Raw genomic sequence first — 11056 nt, 5'->3', positions numbered from 1 at the left:
GTAGTTCCTTGTCACCATTTTGGTGCTCCCTCAGTCCTTGACTCTACGATCTCTATTCCGGCATTGGACATATAAATCTCTTCTTAATTCCCTTTTGTTTACCAAACTTTGACATCTTTGACGGCTCCTTATTATCTCGTTACACATCCCGTACCTCATCGATTCCACGTTGTAACCTAGCAATGGATTTAGACCAACACTTCCAACACTCTCATTCTTCCAACTTAGAACTTTAACTCATCTAGCATTTTCTCCTTTGAAATTAACGTCCAAGAATCTTTTAGAAACTTCTTGCTTAGAGCGTCTATCACAACCTCACGATGTTGCATCCGCATGCATCTTAAGTTTTACAATAATACATCGTAGTCATTCCCTAAACGGTTCGTTAGGCTCAAGTGATACGAGCATTGGCATGAAGGTCAATCTTCTTTCTATGGCTCAAAGGCTTTCATCAGATCCTGGTAATTCATTCCCATGGTGTACCTCATTGCATCTATTTAGTCACGAGCGATATGATTGGTGAGGATTAAGGCTATAAATTCCCTAGTAATGTCACAGGTTCGTTTTGCGTTCAAAGGTCTTGCTCTAAGAAATCAACGTCTCTTTGGTTACAGCTGGGATTCATACGCAATACTAATATAGGCTCGAGTTGATTTTCAAAGAAATATTAAGCTTGAAAGACGAATGAATAGTGTGAACAATGTTCGTGAGAAAATAGAAAGAGTTTTATATACGGTAAATCAGAGTTGTATCAAAATAATAGAATGCACAAGAAGAAGAATTTAGGTGCATCTCAAGAAAGAAAACGGGACCAAAAATATTTGATAGTATGGATTAGTGTGATGTCTCACTTCCTCTATGCAAATAAAATTTCAAGTATCAGTTTCAATTTACATTTTCCTTCTTGTGACCCACTATCATCTTGGACCCTCTTACGTGAATAGACTATTGTTCCATTCCCCTGATTCACTTATCTCTAAGAGTCTTGGTTATTCATCCAACGCCAACTAAAAACTTCACTAAACTCTCCAGGCTCTGATGACAATACCCTATTCAGAACGATTTAGTTTGGTTCTAAGTTTTAACCTAGGTCTTTCTTCTCTATCTTAGACTATGAGTAATCATGGTATCCTAGAATAATTCATTACTTCTCAAATCCAATCATTGCATTTACCTTAACCTGGTGATTGTGATCTATCTGCATCATGAGTTTCCACCATGTGGATTAGGACAGTCCTTAACTAAATGCCTGGGTGATCCACACTGGTAACACAAACCTTGCTTGTTTTTATGCTGCCTATTGGGTCGGTAGTTCTCAGTCCTCTTGAATTCTTGACTCTTTCGTGCCAAATTCTGATGGTGATCTCTTTGGTGGGACTCCCGGTTATCATTCTTTGCCACAACTCCGTTCCTCACACATTCTTCAGCTATCTGGCTCTTCTTCACAAGTTCAGAAAACACTCGGATCTCCATAGGTGCTACAAAGCTCTGAATGTCGCTCCGAAGGCCTCCTTCATACTTAATTCATTTCCACTCAACAAAGTCCTCAGGAGCTCCCTGACAAATCCGTGAGAAACGGCTTCCTCAAACCTGCTAGTGTACTCAGTAATGGTCATCTGACTTGTTTCAGCTGAAGCAGTTCAAGTTCTTTAGCATTTCTGGCTGAACTGGGAAAGTATTTCTTATAGAATTCTTCTCAGAACAACTCTCAAGAGATCACAACCCCATCAGGCTACAGAATGTGCCTCACGCCCTGCCACCAATGCTGAGCTTCACCTTGCAGCTGGTAGGTCCCAAACTCAACACACTGTTCTTCAAGAACCTGTTGAGCCTGTAATGCTCGCTCAATGGCTTGTACCCAGTTATCCATATCAGTAGGGTTCAAGGTTCCTCTGAAGGTCGGAGGATAAACCTTCAGGAAGGAGGAAAGCGTCATAGGACCATTATCACCGTTGTTGCCATTGTCACCATTATTTATTTGGTTTCCCAAGGCTTCGCCTGTCGCTTGCATCACCGCGGACATATTCCCTAGAGCAGCCATGAAGTCTACAGGATTAGGAATATTCCCTGTCGCTTTAGGCATAGCATTGCCTAGTCTACCTCTACCTCGCACACGTTCGAGTCCGCGAGTCGACATCTGGTCCCTATACACACCAACCTAGTGATATCAAGATGATCAGTCTCAATATCGCAAGTCTAGTGCTTTAAGTTCCAAATGCATACTCATGGACATTTGTGCCACATATATCAATTATATTTCCTAACAGCACATAGACACATACACAGAGAATGCACAGAAGCATAATCAGTTCATCCTCAGGCTCTATAGGAATGAATTGCTCTGATACCATAATGTAACACCCTACCATACTTAATCTTATTCTTAAGTCATAAGACTGAGATAGTAAGGTATTACGACCTCTAAGAATAGTAATATATATATATATATATATATATATATAAATACCAAATTAAACTCCTATCTCTCCTTGAACCTCTAAGAGGAGCAGCATACACAAGTTACTTGGAGAATAAGCTAAATACATATATACATATATACAAATAGAAAACCAAAATACACCCAAGAACTACTTCGCTTCCCAAGATCCAGACGCCTAGCGAGGAGCCTCTCGACCTGCATCTGAAAAATAACAATACAATATGGAATGTGAACCGGAGGTTCTCAGCATGGTAAAAGTGTCACGCGTATAATAAATAAGGTCATGAGAATGCCATAGGCAATCCTAGAACTTTGTTATTCAATTATCCAACCTAATTACTAAACAAAAAATCATAAACAGGTAGGTATTCTAAATCTACCTAACTTACTCAATTTCAATCCACACCTATCACCAAACCATTTTTCCATTTTCTCCATCCCTCCATCATCCATAATGCAACAGGAACAAACAACCAAACAAGTTCAAGCACAAGTAATGAACAGATAATACAAGTAGCAAATATACAAGTAGCAGGTGATATATATCAATTAGGCATTCCCAATTAAGGCATAGCAAATAAAGCACACATATGCATATGATGAATGTCTATCCTACTGGCCGTAAGCTCACGTGTCGGTTATTTTGCTAGAACCCGACACATCTGGTAGCTAACCTAGACATTGGTCTCTAGGTTGCGCATCTCCAAAAGGATCATAAACGAAGGAGAGTGCCTTTCCACATCGAAGGAGTGTGCCTTTCCACCTTCTCCTGAAGGATTTACGAAGGAGAGTGCCTTTCCACATCGAAGGAGTGTGCCTTTCCACCTTGCAACTAGAGAAGAATGTGGGGAAAACAATACAAAGGAGAGTGCCTTTCCACCTTCCCCACATCTGCATCACGACAAGAGTGGGAACTTCCATCCTCAGCTTGCCATATCGACCATTTTGACCACACACAGTCATTCCCAAATATCATCATTTATCATCACAATTTCCTAACATTCGTTCTTTATAATATACTCTAGGTACCTACACAGTATATAATGTCGTCTAAATTTAAGTTTCAATATTACTCTTAACAAGAAAAGTTTATTATTAAAAAAATTTCTCCCATGCATCCAACAATGACGTGGAATAAAAAAACTTCCACACAATTTTCACAACAACTCTATCAAAAATTTTGCATTGGACGTTAATTATTCATGCGAATTATTTTTATTATGGATATGCTTTTAAAAGAATAAAAGTAAAATAGTTTAACGGGACAATATTTTTTTAATAAAAGTTACACATAATAATTTTTGTACCAATATATCAGAATTCATTTTTTATATAATATTCATTCATCTAAATTCATTCATGGAGTACCTTATAAAAATTATATTTAAATAATTTTTTATTTTATAACCATTTTATATTTTAGGATTCAAAATTTTGTATTTTTATTTTTATTTCAGGTTTATTTTTATGTTTTATTTTAGCTCTATTAATAAAAAAGTATTAACATTAGTTTTAATGTTTAATTTTTAGGTTAAATAAAAAAGAATCGAAAAACTATTTATTATAAAAGAAGTTAAATCTATTTCTTGACTATAGGAATATATATAATTCACTATTGAATGTAATAAAAATAAATATATGTTTATTTAATTTTTAAATTTTACATTAATTATTAAAATCATGATATAATAAATGTACTCCTATAAAAAAATGAAAATGATTTCATAATTATTTTTTTGTTGGATGGAAACATGACCTAATAACTATAAAGTCTAATTTAAACAACCATAGACGAATAAAATAAGTAATAAAAAAAGGATATAAAATTTAATTTTTTATTATTTGGTACAAAAATAAATATAATAAAATAAATCATTGTTCTCATATATAATGACATAAAATTTAACATTATTTTTTTCTAAAGCCATCTATTTTTTAGTTTTTATTCTTATTTTTGTACTTTATTTTAATTTTATTAAACTAAAAGTACTAATGTCATTTAACTTTAATTGTTAATTTTTATCATAAATAAAAATATGTGAATTTATATTCATTAGATAATTAAAAAAATACTCATAATAAAAAAAGTTAAATTTACTCATTCGTTATATTGATAGGAGTGTAGATGACATAAGGGTTATGAGATTTTTTTTAACTTTATTTTTAAATTAGTATTCACTTTTGAGTGTAATAATAATGAACTAATATATGATGGTAATTAACTGTGATTGACGAAAAGATAGAAAGAGAATAAAAAATGGAGGAAGAAAGAGAAAATAAACTAATACAAGAGTGGTGGTGAGACATATGCAGATAGATAATGATAAAAAAAATAATAAAGCCAAAAATTAAATATTCTAAAAGAATAATAAAATTAAAGATAATTAAAAATATTGAATATAAAATTATAAAAAATAAAAACTTTTTTAGCTATTAAAAATTATGCGAGAGAAAGAGTGATTTAAATATAATTTTTTATATCTGTTTAAAATTAAATATAATTGAGGAATAAATAAATTTATAAATTTTTATAAATTTTTATCTTCATTGTTAGTATTATATCTAAATTAATTTAAATTCACTTATTCTATATATTAAAAAATTAAATAACTTATATTTTTATTTTTTTATTTTATATAAGTATTTATATAATAGTTATACATTTAGATATCTAAATCAAACAAGAATATAATTTTTTTAACAAATCTTTAATAACTCAAAAATTAACAAAATGGATATGTATGAATCAAAGTGATAAACAAAAATGAGAGCTGCGATAATGGTATGGTGGTAATAGATTGCGATTGGGGTTAATAGAAGAAGAAAACAAGGAAGGACAATAAAACAAGGCAACATAATAGTGACGGCAAGATAATAATAGTTATACATGTAAAAAAATAATAAGAGAAAATAATAGTACATAATATGATGAAATGATATAATTAAAATAAAAATTAATAATTTTAAAAATACTAAAATTAAAGATAATCAAAGAAGTAGTAATTTTAATTTCAACAAAATATGATATAAATAAGATCACGTCAATATTAAAATAAAAAAATATTTATCTAATAAATTTGAAAAGTAAATAATATAATTTTAAATTCTTCAAAACAATAGAAAAGCGGCTGAACAGGCACGATAGTGCCTATTAAACTGCTAGTAGTGTATAATGTAGATATAGCACAAAATAAATTTTATTTTCATGATAAGCGAGTGGAGAACACTTTCTTATCAATTACCCACTTATCACTTGACCTTCTTTTGCATGTCGGGAGTCTTTAATTTCATTTCCAAAATCCATTTCAGTTTCTCCTAAATCAAATCCCTAACATCTCTCATTCAGATTAATATCCATTAACATACAATTTCTCTCCAATAGATTAACATCTGAAAATACTGCCACATTAACCTGAGTAAAAGATCAAAATTTTTCTCCTAATTTTATTCAAACCATAATCTTACAATAGAGAAGAACGAAAAGAAGCAGAGAGAAGAAAATCCCATAACTTCGTCATCAAAGCATCGCATAGCCTTGTCTTCTACTCATAGAGGTATGTGATCTATTTGTATGTTTCAATTGACTGGCATAGTGCTTCATTATTAGCTATTGCATGTGTCTGTATTGGATGTAAAAGATAAAATTTTTATTCTTTATTTCGTGTTGATGAGTTTGCAGGAAGAGAAAAGCTGTCGTGTTTTTCAATTCTAAAGATGCCGTTTTAGGAGTGGAGATGAAGGGAAGGTTGCAAAAAAAGAGGGGGGAGGTTTTCATTTTTATAATCAACAAAGTTTTTTACTCATTTAAACACGTTGCAAATCAAACCTGTATATTGTTCTTGATCCCATTTTATCGAGTGTTACGGTACCCCTATTTTTTAATCTGTTTAACCTTTTTTTATTTGCTAGTTTGCTTGCTATGTGTTATGTTTTATTTTAAGAGATTAATAATGTGTACTGTGTTAATTGTAAAGTACCCCCATTAGGTTCAAGTTGCTTAAAAACCATGATAAAAAAAAATAAAGAAGATGAATAAAGTTTTATGCGAAAGAGATATACGCAGATAGCATTCCATAAAAAGAAGGCACAAGAGAAGTCATTATTGTACTAATACCTTCAACTAATAAGATTGTAAACTTATGTCCCCAAAATTATAAAGCACAAATCTAACAAATCCTTCTATTTCATATTTGTTACTTAGATTATTTTTTTATTAGTTTAATGATAATGGTAATTAATTATAGTAGGAGTACATAAGGTTAGCCACAAAATATTTTTTTTAAGTTTTTTGTTTTCATTCATTTAACAAAAAAATCCTCCTAATTATGCATGTCATTGAGATGTTATTCCTTTTTTTAGTGTAAATTACTTTACCCTTTATAAATGATTGGGTTGAAATTTTGCATAAACTAGTACACATTCCTACACAATTAGTATTTTTTAAGAACATGAACATACAAACATATATAACTTGTTAAATAATGGTATATAGTTAAACAAATTAATTCACAAAATTTTGATTAGTTACTTGGGTGAAATGATTATGAGAATAATGAATATATAGTAAATAATCATGATTTCGGTATTAAAAATAACTTGATTAATGTGGTTGTCATAATAATCACAATAGGAATAGCAAATGGGATATGTGTGGGGACTATAATTGTTAATAACAAAACACTATAGGAGTCCATTATTGGTCACCAGATTAATGTGTCTTAGTTTGGTGAATTAGGAGCCATTAACATGCATCTTTTTATTTGTTTATTTATTTCTTGTGTTAAAATATGGAAAAGAGAACTAACCTACATTTTCTAAAGTTGATTATGTTGGCTTTTCTTCTCCCATTGACCTCCGATTCTCTAACCTTTTTATGGTGAAAATTATGATAATTAATAATAAACTTTCAAAAGTGAATATCGAACTTGAAATTTTTTTGAGATTAATAGTATACTCTCAAAAGTTGGGCATGTAAATAGTAGTGTGAGGACTATTGTGATATTATAATACTAAAGTAAGAAATTTTTCAATCATGGATGTTATATTAAGCAAAGATGTTATTATAGCTATGCTAGTAATAAACATTTTGGGATGTTATGTGTAAGTTAAGTAGTTTATTTAAGTATATATCCATGTTGCCTAAGGACAGGATTCAAAAACCAAGCATTAAGAATGTTTCGTATCAGGAGCAAAAAAGATACACATAAGAGTAACATTCCAAAAAGAGGACGGCCAAAAAAATCTGGTGGACCAAAAAAGGTACGTTTAATAGTTAGCGGTGAATTAACTAAAAATTTGGAGTGTTGTGCGTTAATAGTAAATGTTAATACAGAAATTCTCTTCTGTTGTTACTGTGTGCTGGCTATGATTGTTTGTGTAGAAAACACTAGTATCTAGGTGCTCATTATGTTGCGTAGCTTCAATTATGAGGCATTTAAGTTTAGAAGCGGACGGAGAGAAAGTGACAGAGGTGGAGAACATGGACTTTGGTAGCTAGAATATGTGCCTGAATGAGTTGTCAACCAAGATATGATGGTGGCATTAGAATCATCATATAGTCGAGATGAGAAGTCATTAATCATCGGAACAAGAAAAATTCTCATAACGGTTCAATCCATTGCGCGGTGTTTTGGCATACCAAACCATGGTAAGTAATCTCCCAAATAAAATAAGGAGAAAAACAAACAAAAGAAAATTTTTCACAATAATCTTGTTGAATATATGTTTTATATAAAATTATCCTATAAAAATTTGTGCATTGACTCATTTTCTGTGTGGTAGGGGAGAGTTTCAAAAATTTAGAAACACTAGCAGAGCACCGATTTTGTAACAGCTCCACAGAAAAGACACAACCAGATTTAAAAATGGATGTTATCACATGCTCCATGTAGTCTGATGACAATAGAATCATTTTCCAAAAATAATTCATCAAGTTGATATCTAAGTGTTTGTTCTTTCCCTCGCTAAAGGCCACTGTTTCAGACATACATATACGGACTGCCATTAATGTATCGAACCTAAGGAACATCTGTTGGGCCAGGTACATTTACGATTTTCTAATTAAGGAAATTTTGAGGTTTCAGGATGTAGGAAAGAAGACAGTGAATGAATATATTTTTGCGTTGCTGGTGAGCCGTATATCCCTACCCTTTGATTTGTTATTTGTTAGTTTATAGTATACTTTAGTTATACTAATTACTATAACTTTCAGATTATATATCTCCATGCTAACAAGAATGGAGATTTAAAAAGATATAATGGGAGAGAACTTGGATTAGAGACTGGTCACTTGCAGATCTTAAGACGATGGATGAAGAGAAAAGCACATCGCACTCAGTGAGGCATATGATAGATATATAATATTTTAACAATGATAAGTGTGAAAGATATGTTAGTTGGATCACTTCTTTTATGCTTTAATGAAAATTAAGCTTATAATAATTTGTTTACTGTAGAGTCTTCTAAATTTAATTAGGAAGATGTCTGGGCTTCCAAAAAAGCACAACTGCATATCAAAGAGAGGATGTGTTACAGAAAAAATAAAGTGTAATAGAAAAACTCATAAAGAAACTCCCACGGTAGATGAGACTAAGACTGACATATGGGCCAGAAATGCATTAGCTACTAACTTTGATAAAGGGCCTTCGAAAAAAACACAAGTTAATAATTTTTTAGTTATACTATAAAATTTTATTGCTCTAACCTGCTTCTTTTTAATAGTATACTAGTATAATTTCTTTTTAGTTTTGGCATCTATGTTAAAATAATTAATTAGTACATTTGTATATAAATTTTTACCATCTATAGAGTTATTAATTTTTTATCTAATGTTAGAAGTGTGATATTAATGTTGTAACTTGTAGATCTATCTTTAACTTTCTTCTCCTAAAACATCTACATTATCATTAAAAAATTGTTGCAGCTACTTATGTTGAGCATGGAAATTGATCTTACACATTTTAGATGTATCTTTTTATTTGTTAGCATTCAATTCATAAATTAATAACTTTGAATTAGGAACTTAGGGATAAATTAACACTTTCATGGAAATTCTACTCTCCCTTATATGCATACTTAAAAACTTTGTTACTAAGCGACTTTGGTTTTAATGTGTAACATGTATGATAGTTTGATAAGCATTATTCCAAATAAATAAAGATCTTACTAATGCTAATACTAGTTACCTTTAATAGGAGTTCAAATAGCTAATATTTGTCATCTTAATTCGGATGTTATGTATGCCTGACACCTAATATTATTCGTGTAGCCTTATGGATGTTAACTGATTGGAATTGCGGATGTTACTATCCATTCTTTACTCTGTACGAAGCAGCTTTGGGTAAACTTTTGAATTAAAATCATTTTTACATTTGAGCGTACTAGATTTACTTGATCGGATCAGATTTGTGTTAGGTGCATTTTTTATTATCACTTATAGTTACTCAACCTCCACTTTATTTAAACAAAAATTGCAGTCAAGAGTCCCAAAAAGGATGCATTAGGTGAAATACAGTGTGTATGAAGAAGGCATGTAAAGAAACGCTCACAAAGGATGAGACAATGCCCGACACACCTATTGAAAATGCAATAGATGATAATGTTGATGAAGGACCTTCAGAAAAAAGGCAAATTAATTGAATTTAACCATAATACGAAGTATTGATAATTATAGTAGGTTCATGACTTTTTATTTCTGACTCTCCTACTTTTCGGGTGGTAAGTTTAATCAACAAATAATGTTATCTATATAATCTTATGAATGTTACACTACTTTCTTTATTATAGTTTGAGCTAACACCCTTTTGGAAATGCATGCTTCCTACCGAACTAAAGTACAAAAGACTTGCACGAGAACTTGCAATAGACACTCAATTAAGAGGACTTAAGTGTTAATTAATGTGCAGAAATTTTGGAGAACTTGCAATGGTATTGTATGTTGCGCCAAAGGATCCAATTTAGGTTGACTTTTCAATCCCATCATTCTTGCTTGGCATCACTCAGATGTACATACCAGACTCATCGCCGGATCTTTGGTAATAAATGAATGAAATGTGAGTCTGAAACCCGAAGCACCAGAAAATATAAGAAAATTAGAAGATGTGGTGAAAACACCAATGTCATCAGGGGGTGCTGTGATGAGCGGATAATTTGTATACTTTTTGGCATTGTTTTTAGTATGTTTTTAGTATGATATAGTTAGTTTTTAGTATATTTTTATTAGTTTTTAGTTAAAATTCACTTTTCTGGACTTCACTATGAGTTTGTGTGTTTTTCTGTGATTTCAGGTATTTTCTGGCTGAAATTGAGGGACCTGAGCAAAAATCTGATTCAGAGACCAAAAAGGACTGCAGATGCTATTGGATTCTGACCTCCCTGCACTCGAAGTGGATTTTCTGGAGCTACAGAAGCCCAATTGGCGCGCTCTCAACGGCGTTGGAAAGTAGACATCCTGGGCTTTCCAGCAATATATGATAGTCCATACTTTGCCCAAGATTTGATGGCCCAAACCGGCGCTCAAAGTCACCTCAAGAAATCCCAGCGTTAAACGCTGGAACTGGCACCCAAATGGGAGTTAAACGCCCAAACTGGCACCAAAGCTGGCGTTTAACTCCAAGA

This window comes from Arachis duranensis, chromosome 4 (genome assembly GCF_000817695.3).
Source record: "Arachis duranensis cultivar V14167 chromosome 4, aradu.V14167.gnm2.J7QH, whole genome shotgun sequence".
NCBI classification, from domain to species: Eukaryota; Viridiplantae; Streptophyta; class Magnoliopsida; order Fabales; family Fabaceae; genus Arachis; species Arachis duranensis.
Note: the sequence above shows the minus strand (reverse complement) of the source record.